Source organism: Anabrus simplex, chromosome 2, assembly GCF_040414725.1.
Source record: "Anabrus simplex isolate iqAnaSimp1 chromosome 2, ASM4041472v1, whole genome shotgun sequence".
NCBI lineage: Eukaryota > Metazoa > Arthropoda > Insecta > Orthoptera > Tettigoniidae > Anabrus > Anabrus simplex.
In genome coordinates, this window is record NC_090266.1 from 732,600,396 (window position 1) to 732,622,918 (window position 22,523).

Below are 22,523 nucleotides of genomic sequence, written 5' to 3' on the forward strand. Positions count from 1 at the left end.
AGTGTTGCAAACCTTGAAATAACAAAATAAATGAAAGTTAATTTAGTTGAGAAAACATAATAACACAAAACTTCTTTAAATCACTAATTCTTCCGTCTTACACCAGAGTGCATGACCACAGTTTTTTTTTGTAAAGACATCTATGGAGAAAAGTCCAAACTTCTTGATGTACACCAAAACAATACAAAATAAAACCAGTCAGTTTAGGAAACTTAGAAATGACAAACTTCTCAATTATTCAGTAGTGACATCGTTTGATTAATGTCCCAACTTCATGCAGTAGCAATTTTACGTTTTGTTCGATAGATAGAGTTCTTTAGGGCGCTTCTTTTGAATATGCGGAGTTGAGGTGTACTTCCCGGTACAGGCCTAATTGAAGCCTTGAGTGCTAATTCTCAATTGAGTTCGAAGCTAGTGACTGGATTGATTTGTTTTAGGAGGCTTGTTGCTATAAAGTCATACATGGTCAGAGTATGACGTGGTACAGTCACCTTTCTCATTTTATACCTATAGGTTTGCCCACACCCTAAGTTTCCACATGCACAATTCCTATCCCCCTTACAAATATAAAACACAAATATTACGCCGTCTTTTCTCGGTCAACTACAACATTTAATCAACTAACAATATGCCAATTCACCAAAAGTACATACTTCAATCGTGATTGATAGCGGCTAAATTTCACACATTTTATTACAGTTTCCAGTATTCTCTGATAATCTAAGGCCATTCCGGAACTCTGAAAAGCGGTGGCAAAAGGGGCTCTGGTTAAGGCGCAACAGGTCGTTATGCATGTTAGGTACAAAAATGGGTTTAAAAATGCAATGTAAAATTAAATCTTATAGCAGTTTTATAGCCAGCCTCTGTGGTGTAGTGGTTAGCCCGATTATCTGCCACCCCCGGAGGCCCGCGTTCGATTCCCGGCTCTGCCACGAAATTTGAAAAGTGGTGCGAGGGCTGGAATGGGGTCCACTCAGCCTCGGGAGGTCAACTGAGTAGAGGTGGGTTCGATTACCTTCGCAGCCATCCTCGAAGTGGTTTTCCGTGGAATCCCACTTCTCCTCCAGGCAAATGCTGGGATGGTACCTAACTAAATGCCACGGCCGCTTCCTTCCCTCTTCCGTGTCTATCCCTTCCAGTCCCCTCCCCACAAGTCTCCTGTTCAGCATAGCAGGTGAGGCCTACTTGGCGAGGTACTGTTCCTCCTTTCCAGTTGTATCCCCCGACCCAAAGTCTTACACTCCGGGACACTGCCCTTGATGCGGTGGAGGTGGAATCCCTCGCTGAGTCTGCGGGAAAACCAAGCCTGGAGGGTAAACAGATTGAGAAAGAAGAAAGAAAAATAGCAGTTGTATAATATTATTTGAAGCTATTCCATATACTGTGTATGTGTTGATTATGCAAGTACAGAAGATATTATGAGTAGAATTTTTTAAATAATATAAATTTCTTAAGGATGAGATGTGTGTTGAACAGAAAAATTGTTAGTGTAAACTGTATAATACTATATTATAGGAAAATGTCTTCTTTTCTTTTTAATTTAAAATGTAGAGCTTGATAATAATGTATTTTTGTGTATTATTTGCCACCGAGGTATACACCTCATTTGGAAATAAAGTGATTTTGATTTGATTTTGATCTAATCTCGTTCATACATCTCACATGACCCCACTACCGAAGCCTGTTTATGCGTACAGCTTCATCTATAAAGTTCATTCCTAACTTCGCATTTATTCCTTAATTCCGAGTACCCTCCTGCCATACATTCCAATTGTTTGTATCAGCAAATATTTTTAGCTACTTTTGCCTTTATTACATCTAACTTAAGAATAAGAAATCCTGAGTCCACTCAGCTTTCACTCCGGTACAGCAAGGAATACCGCTGCTCGCAACTGTGAGCTCAGTGCATTGGGTAGCTGCACCTTGATTTAGAATCACTTTAGTACTATCCTGGGAGAATTCACATCCTAAATACTCGAAATGATACACCTGTTCCAGTTTTTTCTCGAATCAATATTCAGTCATCTAGTTTTCGTTTTCCAACTGCAATGTGCCTTAAGCCTATCTTTTTTTTACAACTAGCTTGACGTCGCACCGACACAGATAGGTTTTATGGCGACGATGGGATGGGAAAGGCCTAGGAGTGGGAAGGAATCGGCCGTAGCCTTAATTAAGGTACAGCCCCAGCATTTGCCTGGTGTGAAATGGGAAACCACGTAAAACCATCTTCAGGGCTGCCGACAGTGGGGTTCGAACCCACTACCTCCCGGATGCAAGCTCACAGCTGCGCGCACCCAACCGCACGACCAACTCGCCCGGTTTAAGCCTATTGGTGTTGTTGTGATATTAAATAACTAGCGCAATTACTTTTTATGTTAGTTTGACAAAAGTTTATTTATACGTCGGCCCCATAGTCAAGGGGTAACGAGCCTGCCTCTTATCTACAGGATCTCTGTTGGAATCCTGTCCATATCAGGGAATTTTACCTGGATGCAATAGCTGGTTCGAGGTCCACTCAGCTTACAGTACGTGAAAGCAATTGAGCTAGCTGACCGTGATATAGCGGGCCCGGTCTACAAAGTCAAGTGTACCGTAACAGCCGAAAGGTTTCAACACGCTGATCACGTGTGACCTCGTATACTGCAAGTATTCGACTGTGCAACGACGTTTGCTGGGCCAAGTCCCATGGGGTCTGTAGCACCATGGGTTTTTGTTTGTTTTATATTTATAGTACATATCAACCATCCTGACTTCATTCCTTAAGACGCTAGTAAGTACAATTTTATATCGAATCGGAGCTTCAATTTGTTCCCACTGTCGTGTGGAATGTTATTCACGAATGCTCATGGAAGCTGACTGCAGTTCACAATCAGTGTAGGTTAGTTGTCGATGTAGCTCCCCATGGTCCTTAATAGCAAGGTGCTGGAAATAGTCTACTTGCTAATTCCATACACTACTAATTATAGCGGCAAATTTGGCACCAGTTTAACACGCCGCCTCGCTCTCTATGTTACAGGTGGTGGTGGTGGTAGTGGTGGTGGAGGCGGTGCCAGCGGAGGTGGTGGAAGTGGCAAGGCCAGCTCGGAGGATTCGGTACGTAACAATGATTTATGAGCTTCATCAGCATTCGAAAATGACCTCGGTGAATAGTCAGACAGAGGGATGTGGATTATTAAGCCATCTCTTGTTGTTTCTGTTTAATTTAAGGGGAGGTACACCTTTATGGGTCATAAACTACAGTTTTCAATTTATTTTTCCTTATAGAATGTACTTTCCTCGTTAATCTGGAGAATACTACTACTACTACTACTACTACTACTACTACTACTACTACTAGTAATAATAATAATAATAATAATAATAATAATAATAATAATAATAATCCATTCTTAATTCATTTACCCTCCAGGGTTAGTTTTTCCCGCGGACTCAGTGAGGGATCCCACCTCTACCGCTTCAAGGCCAGTGTCCTGGAGTGTGAGACTTTGGGGTCGGAGCATACAACTGGGAAGGATGACCAGTACCTCGCCCAGACGGCCGCACCTGCTATGCTGAACAGGGGCCTTATGGGGGAAGGGTGCGGTGGGGAGATTGGAAGGGATAGACAAGAAAGAGGAGAGGAAGCGGCCATGGCCTTAAGTTAGGTACCATCCCGGCATTTGTCTGGAGGAGAAATGGGAAAACACGGAAAACCACTTCCAGGATGGCTGAGGTGGGAATCGAACCCCCATCTACTCAGCTGACCTCCGGAGGCTGAGTGGATCCCATTCCAGCCCTCGTACCACTTTTCAAATTTCGTGGCAGAGCCGGGAATCAGCGGGTGGCAGCTAATCATACTAACCACTACACCACAGAGGTGGACATAATAATAATAATAATAATAATAATAATAATAATAATAATAATAATAATAATAATAATAATACATAATAATACATTATTATTATTATTATTATTATGGTTTCACGCCCCACTAATTATATATTCATGATTTTTGGAGAGGCCGAAATTTTGTCCCGCAGGAACTGTTTTGCGTGCCAATAAATCTACCGACACGAGGCTGACGTATTTGAGCAAAAGGTAAGGCAAGGGTGCCCTTGGAGGAGCTTTACTCTGCTAGGACCCCACCACATCAGAATGATGTGTCCTACAAGAGTTGGCCATGGAGGTTAAATATACGACAGCTTTTTTTTTTGCTAGGGGCTTTACGTCGCACCGACACAGATAGGTCTTATGGCGACGATGGGATAGGAAAGGCCTAGGAGTTGGAAGGAAGCGGCCGTGGCCTTAATTAAGGTACAGCCCCAGCATTTGCCTGGTGTGAAAATGGGAAACCACGGAAAACCATTTTCAGGGCTGCCGATAGTGGGATTCGAACCTACTATCTCCCGGATGCAAGCTCACAGCCGCGCGCCTCTACGCGCACGGCCAACTCGCCCGGTATACGACAGCTTAGCCCACAACATGTCTAGACTCAGCTTAAGACCCCTAGTTCACCAATGGAGACACAACAACAGCACAGGTTGCTCGACTCCTACCTAAGACAAGGGTGCCCCCTGGAGGAGCTTTACTGTGTTCAACCCCAACCACCCTGGAAAGAAGTGTCGTACAAGAGTTGGCCAAGGGACGTTAAATGGATGACAGCTTAGTACACAACATGCCTAGACTCAGCTAAAGACCCCTAGTTCACCAATGCAGACACAATATCACAGGTTGCTCAACTCCTACCTAAGGCAAGGGTGCCCCCTGGAGGAGCTTAGCTTAACTCTTCTCGACCCCAACCACCCCGGAATGAAGTGTACTACAAGAGTTGGCCAAGAGAGGTTAGATAGACAACAACTTAGAATACATAATGCCTAGACTCAGCTAGAGACCCCTAGTTCCCAAACCCATGCTCTCTCAAGTCAGGCGCCCCTTTTAGTTGCCTCTTTCGACAGTATTCCATAAGATGACGGCATCCTATTGTCGGAAGGTGTCAGAGGTCGTAGCGCGTGGCGGCCATCTAGTGCATTAGCCCCTGCGCCAGCTCCGGTCATTTTTCCCTACTCTCTATGTCGTATACAAGTGTGAAGTAGTGTATGTAACCTATAAGCCACATTTCTCAAGCCACTAGAAAGGGAAGAGGAAGTACTATATTTTCTTTTGGGAAAGTGAGGGGTGTTATCTGATCTCTTGTCCTTGAGATAATAATTGAGAAGAGAACCGCGCGAAGTAATTCTAGACTAAGTACAAATTAATGAAATTATTTTAAATTAAGAATGGTCAAATCAACTGTGATATCTGACTCACAATACTGGTGCTGTCTGAAAGCGATGTTATTGATTGTTGTTAGTGAGATGCAAAGCTGACACCACGTTCGTTGTTTGAGGCTAGGTGAGGGCTGGCTTTTTCACAGATGTCACTCACAATTATCTGCTACATTATGCGAATAAATAAATTTAAATCATTCTCTGGACAGTGACTTTAGACATACAATCCTGACTTTCCAGTCAAGGGCAGCAGGCCTTTCTTGGGTTTGAACAATCTCTGGTTGTAGAAATAGACAATATTTGAGAGTAATAACAGAAACTTAAATACAGTTTCTTGGCATTCAAGGCGTCCTCAATGCCGAAAACGGATTAATATTAAGCGTGAAATACCCCGGCAACATTCTGCAGTTGGCAACAGCCAAGTGCAATTGGCTTGTAATCGCGTCTTTGGAGATCATGAAACAAAATTCAGCATGTTGCACCAGCAACTTTCAATGTAAAAACCGACAGCTTGCATTGTGTTTGCTGCCTGGCCCGCCAAGCTGCTGGCTTCAAACTGCAGTTCATTCTGAACTATAAAAGTTGCAGTCGACCGAATGCATTCGTTTCTCTGATTTAGAGCAAGATGTAAGTAGACTAAAATGTATTCGATACCTAGGCATTTATTACCGAAATTCATAAACAACCATGTATATGAAATTATAAAATGAATCATACAGTAATCTATTTGTGAGAAATCATACCTGAGCTATGATCTGCAAGAATTTTCCGGAAAACGTTGTAACCGTACAACAGGGATACAGATTCCATTCAGTACTTTTTATTATTATTATTATTATTATTATTATTATTATTATTATTATTATTATTATTATTATTATTAACAACCCGATTCATTAGATTTTATATTCTGTTCTTCATCATTTAGACTGTAATAATTAGGTATCACGCATATTATATTATTTAATCATTGGATAAGGGAATTTGGTTTGTAATTATTCTGTATATTAATAAGTGAGATTTGTTGGTTTCAAATAGTCCTGCTGTGGCTTGTAACTCTGGACAGATGAGCTGGTATAGTATTTTGCAATCGAGGCTATGTTTAACCGAGAATGTATTGAGCAAGTAGATTTTCCGCTGACACATGCAAGGTAGTCATTGGTAGTCCGCGTGGGCAAGCTTATACGACACATGACTGATGACATCAGTGCGTGGGCACGTGATTTCGACCAAGTGTCTGTATTCGCCAGCTACCGTATGTTGAGGTGGAAGGGATGACCAGAGAGTAGGGATATGAGTGGTCATCAGGAGGTTATAAAAGTCGATGCAACAGTGGTGAGAAGAAGGAAGAGTGTTGGTCAGTGGTCTAAGAGTGGTGGTCAGAGCTGAGAGGTGTGTTTGAAGAGGTCTTAGAATCATCGAGGAGGTCTACGAGTGGTGGTTAGATCCGAGTAGAGACTGGTACTATGCTGATAGTGAAACATCATCTACTTGTGAGGATGAACTTCACAATGTATTTCAATAATATTTTCCAATTTCTTACAATCTATTGAGTGGACGTAACTACATTAAAGCTTACTACACTCGTACATGGAATGTAGGTCAACTCCAGGTTACATAAGAAGATAACAACAGACGGCTCCCGACTTTCGCTCATTGGTTTTTCCAGGAATATCAAGTTCAACAGCGGTGTGTGTGCAGACATCAGGTAATCACAGCATCAGACATGTTATGCATTAATAACATGAAGAAGAATGTAATCAGCGGCGATATCATATTTCACTTCAAGTTCATGCCAATAGCTCAATCAATCAATCAATCAATCAATCAATCAATCAATCAATCAATCAATCAATCAATCAATCAATCAATCAATCAATCAATCAATCAATCAATCAATCAATCAATCAATCAATCAATCAACCAATCAATCAATCAATCAATCAATCAATCAATCAACCAATAGTGATCTGCATTTAGGGCAGTCGCCTAGGTGGCAGATTCCCTATCTGTTGCTTTCCTAGCCTTTTCCTAAATGATTTCAAAGAAATTGGAAATTTATTGAACATCTCCCTTGGTAAGTTATTCCAATCCCTAACTCCCCTTCCTATAAATGAATATTTTCCACAGTTTGTCCTCTTGAATTCCAAATTTATCTTCATATTGTGATCTTTCCTACTTTTATAAACGCCATTCAAACTTATTCGTCTACTAATGCCATTCCACGCCATCTCTCCGCTGACAGATCGGAACATACCGCTTAATCGAGCAGCTCTTATTCTTTCCCTCAATTCTTCTCAACCCAAACATTGCGACATTTTTGTAACGCTACTCTTTTGTCGGAAATCACCCAAAACAAATCGAGCTGCTTTTCTTTGGATTTGTTCCAGTTCTTGAATCAGGTAATCCTGATAAGGGTCCCATACACTGGAACTATACACTAGTTGGGGTCTTACCAGAGACTTATATGCCCTCTCCTTTACATCCTTAATACAACCCCTAAACACCCTCATAACCATGTGCAGAAATCTGTACCCTTTATTTACAATCCCATTTATGTGATTACCCCAATGAAGATCTTTCCTTATATTAACACCTAGATACTTACAATGATCCCCAAAAGGAACTTTCACCCCATCAACGCAGTAATTAAAACTGAGAGGACTTTTCCTATTTGTGAAACTCACAACCTGACTTTTAACCCCGTTTATCAACATAACATTGCCTGCTGTCCATGTCACAACATTTTCGAGGTCACGTTGCAGTTGCTCACAATCTTGTAACTTATTTATCCCTCTATAGAGAATAGCATCATCCGCAAAAAGCCTTACCTCCGATTCCACTTGTTTACTCATATCATTTATATATACTGTATATAAGAAAACATAAAGGTCCGATAATACTGCCTTGAGGAATTCCCCTCTTAATTATTACAGGGTCAGATAAAGCTTCACCTACTCTAATTCTTTGAGATCTATTTTCTAGAAATATAGCAACCCATTCAGTCACTCTTTTGTCTAGTCTAATTGCACTCATTTTTGCCTGTAGTCTCCCATGATCCACCCTATCAAATGCTTTAGACAGGTCAATCGCGATACAGTCCATTTGACCTCCAGAATCCAAGATATCTGCTATATCTTGCTGGAATCCTACAAGTTGAGCTTCAGTGGATTAACCTTTCCTAAATCCGAATAGCCTTCTATCAAACCAGTTATTAATTTCACAAACATGTCTAATATAATCAGAAAGAATGCCTTCCCAAATCTTACATACAATGCATGTCAAACTTACTGGCCTGTAATTTTCAGCTTTATGTCTATCACCCTTTCCTTTATACACAGGGGCTACTATAGCAACTCTCCATTCATCTGGTATAGCTCCTCCGACCAAACAATAATCAAATAAGTACTTCAGATATGGTACTATATCCCAACCCATTGTCTTTAGTACATCCCCAGAAATCTGATCAATTCCAGCCGCTTTTCTAGTTTTCAACTTTTGTATCTTATTGTAAATGTCATTGTTATCATATGTAAATTTTATTACTTCTTTGGCCTTAGTCTCCTCCTCTATCTCGACATTATCCTTGTAACCAACAATCTTTACATACTGCTGACTGAATACTTCTGCCTTTTGAAGATCCTCACATACACACTCCCCTTGTTCATTAATTATTCCCGGAATTCCTTCTTGGAACCTGTTTCTGCCTTAAAATACCTATACATACCCTTCCATTTTTCACTAAAATTCGTATGACTGCCAATTATGCTTGCCATCATGTTATCCTTAGCTGCCTTCTTTGCTAGATTCAATTTTCTAGTAAGTTCCTTCAATTTCTCCTTATTTCCACAGCCATTTCTAACTCTTTTTCTTTCCAGTCTGCACCTCCTTCTTAGTCTCTTTATTTCTCTATTATAATAAGGTGGGTCTTTACCATTCCTTACCACCCTTAATGGTACAAACCTGTTTTCGCATTCCTCAACAATTTCTTTAAACCCATCCCAGAGTCTGTTTACATTTTTATTTACCGTTTTCCACCGATCATATTTACTTTTTAGAAACTGCCTCATGCCTGCTTTATCAGCCATATGGTACTGCCTAACAGTCCTACTTTTAAGACCTTCCTTTCTATCACATTTATTTTTAACTACCACAAAAACAGCTTCATGATCACTAATACCATCTATTACTTTAGTTTCCCTATAGAGTTCATCTGGTTTTATCAGCACGACATTCAGGATATTTTTCCCTCTGGTTGGTTCCATCACTTGCTGAATCAACTGTCCTTCCCATATTAACTTATTTGCCATTTGTTGCTCATGCTTCCTGTCGTTCGCATTTCCTTCCCAATTGACATCTGGCAAATTCAGATCTCCCGCTACAATCACATTTCTTTCCATGTCGTTTCCCACATAGCTGACTATCCTATCAATAATTCCGAATCCGCGTCAGTGCTACCCTTTCCAGATCTGTACACTCCAAATATATCAAGTTGCCTATTATCTTTAGAAATGAGCCTTACACCTAGAATTTCATGTGTCTCATCTTTAACTTTTTCGTAGCTTACAAATTCTTCTTTCGCCAGAATGAACACTCCCCCTCCCACCCTTCCTATCCTATCTCTACGATACACACTCCAGCTTTCTTTGTTTATATTAAATTTTCTTTTTGATTGTAACAACAAGTCTCACTGATACATATAATTTTGTGTTATAATTAAAGTACGACAATGCGAGTTCATTGTGACGTAAACTATAGTCATAAATTCAGTTTTCTTTTCATAATAATAAGTTATTCTATTTCTATGTACAATCCTAATGGTGCAAATGCAACCGTAATCTACCACTGTCCTGATCCATATTCCTGTATACTGCCAGGTGTGTGAGTTTATCACCTCACGCCTTGAGACAATTGAGATAAGAGGCATGCTCTACCGAATTTTGTTGTTTTGTTATATCAACTGTTGCTCAAGAAATGTTATGTATATTGTGTGAAAGAAATGAAGGTGTGAGAGTAGTGGTAGGAGTAGTCGCAACGTTAATGAAGAATATACAAAGGAGAAAATTCAAATAGATAAGAATTAAAATACTGTACTTCAAAATCCATCTTCATATTGCCTGAGTTCGGGGAATACGCCTCTTCCTTTTCAAAAGAAGACCCATGCACTGGGCAAGTGGCTGCGAGGTTTGGGTCATCGAAGCTATCAGCGTGCATTCGGGAGATAGTGGGTTTGAACTCCGCTGTCGGCAGCCCTGAAGATAGTTTTCTGTGGCTTCCCATTTTCATTCAAGGAAAATGCCTTAGCTGAATCTTAATTAAGGCCACGGCCATCTCCTTCCCAACCCTAGCCCTTTCCTATACCATCGTCGCGATATGACCAATCTGTGTCAGTGCGACGTAAAGCAAACTGAAGAAAAGAAACAATAACAATATTTCTACTTCAGAATCCGTACTGATTAATGAATAAAGTGAATAAATCTCTGCAGCAAAAATGGACAACAGGATGCAGTCGGCAGAACTGAAAGTGTAGTGGAGATGGACAGCGATTTGCAGTCAAAAAGAAGTCAGAAATATTTGTGATGCAGGCCGACCGCATTTTGCAAAATGTCGCCAGTCTATTCAAGGTCTTATTTTTAGGCACCACCACATAGAGCAAAAATAGGAAATTTCAGTTTCACGTGGGTGATGAGAGTATCAGTTTCAATCAAATTCTCAAGATAAGAAGTAAATAGACACCACATTAACGAAACTCTAGAAAAAGCTAGGAAATAAATGGGAGGTTCACATTTTTTATCCACTCCTCTTCCCCATTGTAGTATCAAATGCTGAGTGCACGTTGTTCAAGTCCCTCTTTGCTGTATGTCCCCAGGACCGCGGTGACTGAGCCTTGATCATCTTGTAAATATAACTTTTTCCAGTGTCACAACCTTTCTACAAGATACGTACTTCAAATTTGGGAATGGGGAAGCTGAATTCAGATAATATAGTGGAGATATTTGCTGTGTACACCAGTTGACGTATGCTTTATACATTGGACTTGAGGAGTAGATGACATCTGATGGCTATGCATAGGATATATAGCCTTATCAGCCTTAAAATGCAAGTACTTTCTGTCTCTTACTGGCTGTTCATGAACATTACACGTTTCCTGAAAAGAAAGAACTATTCATAACGTGTTTTTACCGTACATAAGACAATGTTTATGTATAGTTTTATTGAAATTTTTATACGCATCATCTTTTACAAATATTTCGTTCTTGTAAACGTTGTTTTTTTGTCTGGATTTCCTCTCCGTCAAACGAATTCTAAATACTGTAGCATCGTATCTCTACAGCGGCCCCCAAGCTTCGACTCATCTACATATTTCTTCCAAACACAGATGTGTACCACGTGGTCGCTGGGATGAACTCCGCAGCCTCTAATATCAGTTTCAACTCAGATTTGAAATTTCACAGCGTGGGATAAAAAGTGTCCGTTATTTAAAAGAAATACGAGTATATCATGATGGCTGCTAAACGATCTCTACCGCCGAGCTATAGTATCACATGCACGATTTGAGAATAAAGTGGTGTCCTATGATCTACGTTTTGAAAGTCATATAAATGACATTGGTAAACAAGAATGTTCCGATCTTTAGATCCCTGAGTACATTGTATGGGGACTTGAAATATTTGTGATGTAGGTAGTACAAAAAGGAAAGAATACTGTTCCTTAACTCCGGTACAATGTCATTAAGATACCTTGAAAGTGTACAGATCAGAAAGGTGTTGTAAGCAGGAATTCATCTAGGATGAGAATCACACCCAAGCAGTTAGTCTCTGAAGTTCGCACTAATGTATGATAATAGTGGGATTAACGACTACAATGTACTCGTAATATGGATGTACGATATAAAACATTGACATGTCCAAGCTTTATTTAATCTTGCGATATTAGACTAAAATGATGTTATATACTGCCAGGTTTGTATAGGGTGAGTCACCTCACATTACCACCTACAATATTTCTTAAACAACAGGGAATGTTGAAAAACAACTTTCACCGGCAGAACTTGCGTATTTTTAATTAATAATAAATTAATAATGTAATTTGTTACCATGTAACACCTTAATTAAATCGCGAGTGATTGTAATGTAGTAGTGATACTCTACGGCAGTTCAATCATACGTCTATCGGAGGAAATGGGATGAAGGAAAAGCAGTGATAATGTAACTTAGTAATATGGTAGTGGCTTTACGTCGCACCGACACAGATAGGTCTTACGGCGACGATGGGATTGGAATGGCCTAGGGGTTGGAAGGAAGGGACCGTGGCCTTCATTAAGGTATAGCCCCAGCATTTGCTTGGTGTGAAAATGGGAAACCACGAGAAACCACCTTCAGAGCTGCCGACATTGAGGTTCGAATCCACTATTTCCCAGATGCAGGCTAACTGCTGTGCGCCCCTAACCGCACGGCCAACTCGCTCGGTTATGAGTATGTTAATTGAGAGTGTGTTAACAAAGTCACACACCCACAGTTAACAGCTTCAGTTATAAATATTGTTTGCTTTAAATATCCTTATCACAGCCTCACTTAATGTTCCTTGCTTACGGTATCACACGATCATATCATGTTAAGTGCTGTTGCCATCATATGTACTTGTTTGTTTCAGAAGAAAGCCGGCGGTGGCGGTGGAGCTGGTAAGAAAGGTGGCGGTGGTAGTGGCGGCAAGGGAAGTACCGAGAAGAGTAGCGGAAAGAAGGGTACAAGTTTATTTTATATTTCTATATGCATTATTTACTTCTTCAAAAATATAATATTTTCTATATCGATTACCTCGATGGAGTGCTTTCTCCCTGCGTTGAGCCATCATCAGCGAGTGACTCCTAGTATAGGGTCACTTGAAGAATTTCGTGTCCGCCTCTGTGGTGTAATGGCTAGTATGATTAGCTGCCATCCCCGGAGGCCCGGGTTCGATTCCCGGCTCTGCCACGGAATTTGAAGAGTGATACGAGGGCTGGAACGGGTTCCACTCAGCCTCAGGAGGTCAACTGAGTAGAAGGGGGTTTGATTCCCTCCTCAGCCATCCTGGACGTGGTTTTCCGTGGTTTCCCCCTGCTCCTTTAGGCAAATGCCGGGATGGTACCTAACTATAAAGGCCACGGCCGCTTCCTTCCCTCTTCCTTGTCTATCCCTTCCAAACTTCCCATCCCCCACAAGGCTACTGTTCAGCAAAGCAGGTGAGTCGCCTGGGATAGGTACTGGTCATTCTCCCCAGTTGTATCCCCGACCCGACACTTTAGGACACTGCCCTTGAGGCGGTAGAGATGGGATCCTTCGCTGAGTCTGAGGGAAAAACCGACCCTGGAGGGTAAGCAGATAAAGAAGAATAATAAGAATAATTTCGTTTCTTTCCAACATTATGATAAGAAATGGATATTCGTGACACATACCATTTCTCAAAGCATCAACATAATTAATAAACAAATAATATTCAAATTCCTTGCATTATAAGGTCACAAATTCAAAAAAAATCATGCACTCGCTGACAATGACTTACTCACAGCAGGAAGTACTCTAACGGGGTAGCATGTGTGCCTTTAATAAATGTAAAAATTTCATCTGTTTTGTTTTTCAGCACGAATGTTATTCAGCGTCCTCTACCTAGTGGACAAAGCATTCCAAACGTACATGTCCTTACATGTCCTTATGATGGAGATAACAAGAAAATAATGTGGCCTAGTTGACAAGCATGTTATAAGAATAGTCCCTCAGGAGTGCAACTGAACATTTTACAGGCCACCATGTTCGTTTATACCAGGCGACTCGCGAGCGCCGTACTTTCTACTTACAAATGTCCCGTATGCACTAGTGATGCATGGGAAGCCTAATCACTTGTTTTCGAAGGAGCGACAACGTGCTGTATATCGGATGTTGTGAAACAAATAGCAGTCATTTTACTGCACACTTCTACGACAGGGTGCATTTGTAAATACTCCAAAGATACCGAAAAGACTATTTATTAAATTATTAATGTGTACAAGTGCAGACATTCTACCCTAAAAAGAAACTTGTTTGTATGAAACAAAAACTAGTATACATATTATTATAGCTTCAAATCCGAGAAAATTAAAATGTTACACTTGGATCTACCAGAACATTTCCTTCTACAACTACTCATAATAGATATGCTCAAAAACATGTCCTTGGTGGTGCAGGCAATGCTGAGCACGTCTCGCAGTGTCTGCAGGGACACGTCTCAACATTTCAGGTGTCACTGCAGCACAGGCCTCACCAATTCGTTGTTTTAATTGTTCAGCATTTTCTGGCTCACTTTCGTATACTTTCGATTTGATATATCCCCATAGAAGAACAGTTCAGAGGGGTGAGATCGGGCGATCGTTGTGGGCATTGCCGGGGTCGCCCACGACCTATCCACCGTTTAGGATATCGTGCATCCAGATGTTCCCTCACGTCTAGAAACTAGTGAGGTGGTGCACCATCATGCTGAAGGCAATGTTACAGTACTAGCTGCAGTGGAATATCTTCTAGCATATTTTCTAAAGAAAATTCAGTCTCTAAAAATTCCAGATAACGCCTGCCAGTGAGCCTAGGAGCTATTAAAACTGACCCAATGATGTAGTCTCCTAAATTACTGCACCACACATTAACCCCACTAGAGTTGCATGTGCTGTGCTCGATTCTAGTGGAGGATGGAATGGAATCATTCGAAAAGTAACACTCATCGCTCCACAGGATATTCCTGATAAAATGTGGATCTTGCTGTGATGCCGCGGCCATTCTTCTGAATTATGTTACCCTGCGTTCAAACTCATCTCCATATAGCTGCTGATGTAGGTGCGCCTTGTATGGGTGCCATTTTCTCTCCTTCAGGATCCTTTGTATTGACGCTCGGGATAGTCCTAGCTCGTCCTCAGCTCGTCTTTGCCCTAAGTAACATTAAACATTTGAACGTTTGTAAGAATGACGGTTTGTATATTATTATTATTATTAGTAGTAGTAGTAGTATTGGTATTATTATTTTATCATCAGAGTAAGGTGAAGTTCAGTTTACCCTGTGAAGGATTGCGTTCGAAGTATTGCAGTACATTCTTCTCATATGTACCTTGAACGATCCATTAGTTCTTAACTGCGGCTCTGTTCAACGAAATACATGTATAGAGAGCAGACCTCTGTTTGTAATCTGCTGTGCATACCGTCTGCGAGCTTCGGCTGCATTCCGACCAGATTCTCCGTAGATAATTTTTTTTTGCTAGTTGCTTTACGTCGCACCGACACAGATAGGTCGTATGGCGACGATGGGACAGGAAAGGGCTAGGAGTGGGAAGGAAGCGGCCGTGGCCTTAATTAAGGTACAGCCCCAGCATTTGCCTGGTGTGAAAATGGGAAACCACGGAAAACCATTTTCAGGGCTGCCGACAGTGGGGTTCGAACCTACTCTCTCCCGAATACTGGATACTGACCGCACTTAGGTGACTGCAGCTATCGAGCTCGGTTCTCCGTAGATAAAAATGGTATCTGTGTATTCGTCGTAGCTGAACACACTAGCCTTTGCCGATATGCAGACAGCAAATGTAGAGCTGCTGTACCATATACCAGTGCTTAGTAATGCAAGGGGTTGCAGTAGACGGGTAACGCAGAGGAAACATGCTGCGAGCGACCGTCCGGTTGTTATCTCTCCATATTCTGACGTAACCTGCCTGCTGGCAGCAGTGCCCCTGTGGAAATCAGTTACTAGATATCCCGTTCAGCATAACTGCATGCGGGACATTTATAAGTAGAAAGTACGGCGTTCGCGAGCCACCTAGTATATGTAGAATTTTATTTTACAGTGGGCTTTACGTCGCACCGACGCAGATAGGTCTTGTGGTGACGATGGGATTGGAAAGGGATACGTAAGGGAACGAAGAGGCCGTAGCCTTAATTAAGGTACAGTCCCGGGATATTCCTGGTGTGAAAATGGGAAACCGCGGAAAACCATCTTCAGGGTTGCCGACAGTGGGATTCGAACCCACTATCTCCCGAATTCAAGCTCACAGCTGTGCGCCACTAACTGAACTGCCAATTCGCTTGGAGTTCATAACTTTGTTATCCAATTGGAACAGTGTATTGAAATGTGCAAACCTGACGGCTATTTAACTTCTAATTCCATTTCAACCACACACTACCTGCGTGGATTATAACTTATGCGGTAATTTTCTCCATTATAGGTTCGTAGACATCACACTTTTCTTTAGGGACATCTCCTGGTTGGATTTCAGAAGCCTCAGTTCTAACGGTATCTTCAGTTGAATAGCCCGAGTCAATAAGTGACTAAGTAACAATGGCCAGGTTCTGAGAAAACTAAAACAAACCATACTGCAATGTCAGTTTTTCAGCGAGTTTTTAAAGCAAATTTACTTGGTGCTTCCTGAAAAACTTAATAAGTTTATTTATTTATTTACTAGCAAGATACCCGTGCTTCGCTACGGTATTATACTGAAATTTATAACTGAATGCTTAACGTTTTATATATAATCCTCGGAAATTCGCGATCTGACTCGTTTTCTGAGAGAATCTGCCAAAATTCGCCATCTGACTCGTTTTCTGAGAGATTTTTCAATCTTTCTTTCCAGCAATCGATTTCGTACTTCCCGGGCTAGGTCCAGGTATTCCACGCGGTCAGTTAGGTCCCTAAATCTTTGCCATCTTTTCCTATTAGCATTTTTAGTATGGATCAATTCCTGAAGGAGATCCGGCGTTGTGTCGTCTTGGGTGCCTTGGCGGTACTGAACCCGCGGCCGGACTGTATTCGTAGACATTACCAGGCCAGGACCCGTTTCCAGCGCGGTCCGCACAATTTGACGACGGTCCAGAACATTATTATTATTATTATTATTATTATTATTATTATTATTATTATTATTGTTATTATTATTATTATTATTATTATTATTATTATTATTATTATTATTATTATTATTATTATTATTATTATTATTTATGTCCGGCTCCATGGCTAAATGGTTAGCGTGCTGGCTTTTGGTCACAGGGGTCCCGGGTTCGATTCCCGGCAGGGTCGGGAATTTTAACCTTAATTGGTTAATTTTGCTGGCACGTGGGCTGGGTGTATGTGTCGTCTTCATCATCATTTAATTCTCATCACGACGCGCAGGTCACCTACGGGTGTCAAATCAAAAGACCTGCATCTGGCGAGCCGAACATGTCCTCGGACACTCCCGGCACTAAAAGCCATACGCCATTTCATTTTTCAATATTATTTATTATTGTTAGATGTTCTGGACCCCGCAGCAAGATGCAAGACCGTTACTTGGCGGTAAATTACATATGCTGCCATTGTCATTGTTGAGAATGTGACCAGCACAATTGTCGCGCGTAGGCAAGTGTGCGGGATTTCTGGCGATACGAATGACATACTTCCGTGCATTATTGAACTTATTATAGAGGTGAACAATTTGACGGCCAATCTCATTCCTATCACTTATTTCAAATGTGTTTAAATTTTCATTTATATGCCAGGAGAGTCTACTGTAATCTAAGAACGTTCTCCGAAGGAAAAGATGGTTGTTGAAATCGAACCCAGGAAAGATTAAAAATGATCGGTTTATGATCAGAATAAGTACATCGAAAATCTACAGCCTGTTTCCAGTCATTCGACACGGTCAGAAATGGAATGAATAAAGCCCCATCTAGCGGCGACAATAGGAAATGTGCCGGCTGCCGAAGCACTCCTCGGGGGCAATGATCGATGAATGAAAAATAAAATGAAATATTGGACAGTGTTGCTGGAATGAATGATGATAGGGAAAACCGGAGTATCCGGAGGAAAACCTGTCCCGCCTCCGTTTTGTCCAGCACGAATGTCACATGGAGTGACCGGGATTTGAACCAAGGAACCCAGCTGTGAGAGGCCTGAGCAACGGAGGCTCCTTATAAGTACATTATGAACAGTAATATCAATTGGTCTCACCTCCTTTTGCACCCCACCGCCGTTAAGTTTATTTACCCCTCCCTCAAACAAAAAGAATTAAAGAAGGCGTGTTTCTTTATGTTTAAAGGAGATTCCAAGCACCAATGTTCACGGCTATTACCTTCAGTTTTGAGATATAAGTATCCCCATAAAAAAAAATTCACTTCCTTTCCTTCCCCCCCCCCCCCCAAGTGAATTTTCCAGCAAAAAGTACTTGTTTCTTTAATAGTAAAGGATCTTGTAAATACCAATTATCAACGGAGGCTCCTTATAAGTACATTATGAACAGTAATATCAATTGGTCTCACCTCCTTTTGATTTTTGAGATATCAGTAGCCTAATTAAAAGCAATCAAACCGTGCTCGATAGCTGCAGTCGCATAAGTGCGGCCAGTATCCAGTAATCGGGAGATAGTGTGTTCGAGCCCCACTGTCGGCAGCCCTGAAGATGGTTTTCCGTGTAACTTCTTCAGTTTTTGATTTATCTGTCCTCATGAAAGGAATTCAACTCCTTTTCACTCCCGCACCGCAAGATGCCCCCCCCCCCGACGCGTTTTTCTTTGTTCTTAAAGGAAATCCAAATACCAATTTTCACGTCTGTAACAACTTTATATTTATTAGATGTATGTATTCTCATACAATTAAGTCAAATAATTTTTCAATTCTTTCACCCCCCCCCCCCCGCGCCCACCTTCGTTGGATTTTCCGAAAATGAGTGTTTCTTTACTTTTAAAGCAGATTTCAAATATCAAATTTCACGTCTGTAACATCTTCATTCTTGAGATATCAGTAGCCTAATTAAAAGAAATCAAACCGAGCTCGATAGCTTCAGTCGCTTAAGTGCGGCCAGTATCCAGTAATCGGGAGATAGTGGGTTCGAGCCCCACTGTCGGCAGCCCTGAAGATGGTTTTCCGTGGTTTCCCATTTTCACACCAGGCAAATGCCGGGGCTGTACCTTAATTAAGGCCACGGCCGCTTCCTTCCAATTCCTAGGCCTTTCCTATCCCATCGTCGCCGTAAGACATATCTGTGTCGGTGCGACGTAAAGCAAATAGCAAAAAAAAAAAAAAGGAAATCAACACCATTTTCAGTAACTTTTACCCCCCCCCCCCCTTTCACCCAAGTGGTATTTCCGAAAACTAAAAATACGGGTTTCTTTATTTTTAATAGAGGTAAAAATACCATTTTTTCACTTCTGTAGCATGTTACGTTTTTTGAGATATACTGTAGAAATTCTCATTTTATAATTTCACCCCTTTTTATTTCCCCTTAAGGGGAGTTTCCAAAAACAAATCGCCTATGTTAATACAGGAAATTCCAAATACCCACTTTTTACGCCTGTAACATTTTACGTTTCTCAGATATTCTGTAGATATAGTCTTTCGAAACATTCACCCCAATTTGTCACACCTGTTTAACCGCCATTAATTGGATTTTCCAAAAAATAAAAAATACCTGCTTCTCTTTTTTTTAAAGTAGATCCCGAATACCAGTTTTCAGCTCTGTAATATCTTCAGGTTCTGAAATATGAGTAGCCTCATTAAAGGCATTCAACCCCTTTTTCCCCCTTTTCCACCCTTCCCATTGGGATTTTCCGAAAACAAAAAATACGTGCTTCTTTATTTTTTAAAGGAGATTCTAAAACACCAATTTTTACATCTATAAACTTAGGTTTGAGATTTAGATACACTCATTTTAAAAATTCACCCCCTTTAACCCCCCCATTAATTGGATTTTCCAAAAATATAAAATACAAGTTTCTTTATTTTTAAAGGAGATCCCAAACACCAATTTTCAGGTCTGTAATATCTTCAGGTTCTGAAATATAAGTAGCCTCATTAAAGGCATTCAACCAAATTTTCACACTTTTCCACCCTTCCCCTTGGGATTTTCCGAAAACAAAAAATACGTGTTTCTTTATCTTTAAAGGAGATTCTAAGTACCAATTTTACATCTATAAACTTTAAAAGTTTTGGGATATAGATACACTCATTTTAAAAATTCACCCTTTTCACCCCCCCCCCCATTAATTGGATTTTCCAAAAACAAAAAATACGCTTTCTTTATTTTTAAAGGAGATCCCAAAAACCAATTTTCAGGTCTGTAATATCTTCAGTTTCTGAGATATAAGTATCCTCAGTAAAGGCATTCAACCCATTTTCCCCCCTTTTCCCCCTCCTATTGGGAGTTTCCGAAAATAAAAAAATACGTGTTTAATTATTTTTAAAGAAGATTCTAAATACCAATTTTTACATCTGTAAACTTTAAAAGTTTTGACATATAGATGCACTCATTTTAAAAATTCATCCCCCTTTTCACCACCCATTAATTGAATTTTCCCAAAAACAAAAAATACGTGTTTCTTTATTTTTAAAGGAGATCAAAAGTACCAATTTTCAGGCCTGTAATATCTTCAGTTTCTGAGATATAGGTACCGGTATCCTCATTAAAGGCATTCAACCCCTTTTTCACCGTTTTCACCCCTCCTATTGGGATTATCTGAAAATAAAAAAAAATACGTGTTTCCTTATTTTTAAAGAAGATTATAAATACCAATTTTTACATCTGTAAACTTTTAAAGTTTTGAGATATTGATACACTCATTTTAAAATTTCAACCCCCTTTTCACCCCCTTAGCGAAGGAATATCCAAAAATCCTTTCTTAGCGAGCACCTACATCTTAATATGAATCTATGTCCAAAATTTCATTTCTTTATGTCCAGTAGTTTTGGCTCGGCGATGATGAATCAGTCAGTCAGTCAGTCAGTCAGTCAGTCAGTCAGTCAGTCAGTCAGTCAGTCAGTCAGTCAGGACAAGTTATTTTATATATATAGATTAACTTCAAATTTGTGGCAAAATGTAATTTTATTTTATGAACTTAGTTATGGATTTTAGCTGTCACCTGGCTATGTCTTATATTAACTCCAAGAATTTTTCATATGTTTTATCAAACATTTCTTAAAATACTATTTCCTTTAGTTTCTCTTGTCAGTCTATTCTAAGTAACATTTTTATTCAAATAATATCATACTGTTACATTCACAATGATATACACCACCTGACAAAAAAACTGAAGCACCCAAGAGAAATGGTCGGATGTCAATATAACTTCATACACGTACACACCATCGGCGGGTTGTAGAGTTGCAATTCTCTGTGACAGGTAGACGGCCACCAGGGTGCATTAGTGTTGTTCGTGTTTAGTGTTGATACTAATATTCAGTGTTTTCATTTCTTCCCTGAAGGCGGAGGCGGGCTTCCAAAACGGTGACGCCGTCCCTCAGGCCAGGAGACTTGTATCGGAGAAAGAGATGAGCGGAGAAGGTGAGAGGGTTGGCGGCCGTTGCCTATACTATGAACTGTCCGGACATTCACCTTAGTGCAGGAGATTGGAAAATCAATGAAAACCATTCTCAGGTCAGCCGAATACAGAGGCGTAGAGCCACGGTACAGCCGTGGGGCCACCCCTCCTTTGCTCGATTGGCCGGTCGGAGTACACCGAACCATCCGTGGCCACTTGTTGTTCGAGACACACGCTGCGTACAACGACCGTGTTGTTACCTGGGTTGGTAGGGTACATAATGGGCGAAAACAGCGTCAGATGTTGAGCGATCACTGTGAAGGACACGGAGATGTCGCATTATCAGCACCTGGCAGAGTCTGGGTCTCCATTTGGCCGGCTGGTCGAATCCTGCAATATGCAGATTTATGGGGCAGATTTGTGGCCCGATGTTGGACTGCAAAGGAACGTGAGGGCAGGCATCCTCTGTCTGATCACCACAAGGGAGGATAACCGTATTGTGCACCAAGAAAATTATAATCCCTTCACATCTACCCTGTCATCCGAAAACATGCAATGGAGTTCCTGCAACATTCTGTGTCATACCGTACCATTGGTAGAATACTAGCAGCCTGACTAGCGAATTGCGGTCCCATGCGTAGACTGCCGTTCACACCACAACATAAACGGCTGCGTTTGGAGTGGTGCCGGGTCTGGGAAGCATGGATTGCTGGTGAATGGCGTCGCATTGTGTTTCAGTGACGAATCGCGGTTTTGCACTACCCCGAATGACCATCGTCTGCGAGTATGGCGGTGACCTATGAAGAGATCCTATTCTTTCGATGTGTTGAAGAGACACAGCGGTGTTAATCCTGGCGTCGTGGTGTGGAGAGCCATCAGGTATGACTTCAGGTTACGGCTGGTAGTGCCTGAGAGAACTTCGATCGCACAAGGGTACGTCACAAAAATCCTGCGTCCTCATATCTTACCTCTCATGTGACAGTATCGTGGTGCTATTTTTC

At 41.0% G+C, this 22,523-nt stretch overlaps 1 long non-coding RNA gene across 1 annotated transcript in view; it reads left to right on the forward strand.

The window, feature by feature from the left end:
- The window catches only part of LOC136863078 (uncharacterized), an 86,537-nt gene that overhangs the window by 56,051 nt on the left and 7,963 nt on the right, over positions 1-22,523 (forward strand). Inside the window, exons 2-3 of the long non-coding RNA XR_010859142.2 lie at positions 3,017-3,093; positions 12,903-12,993. This is a non-coding gene — a long non-coding RNA (uncharacterized lncRNA). The remainder of the gene's footprint in view (positions 1-3,016; positions 3,094-12,902; positions 12,994-22,523) is intronic.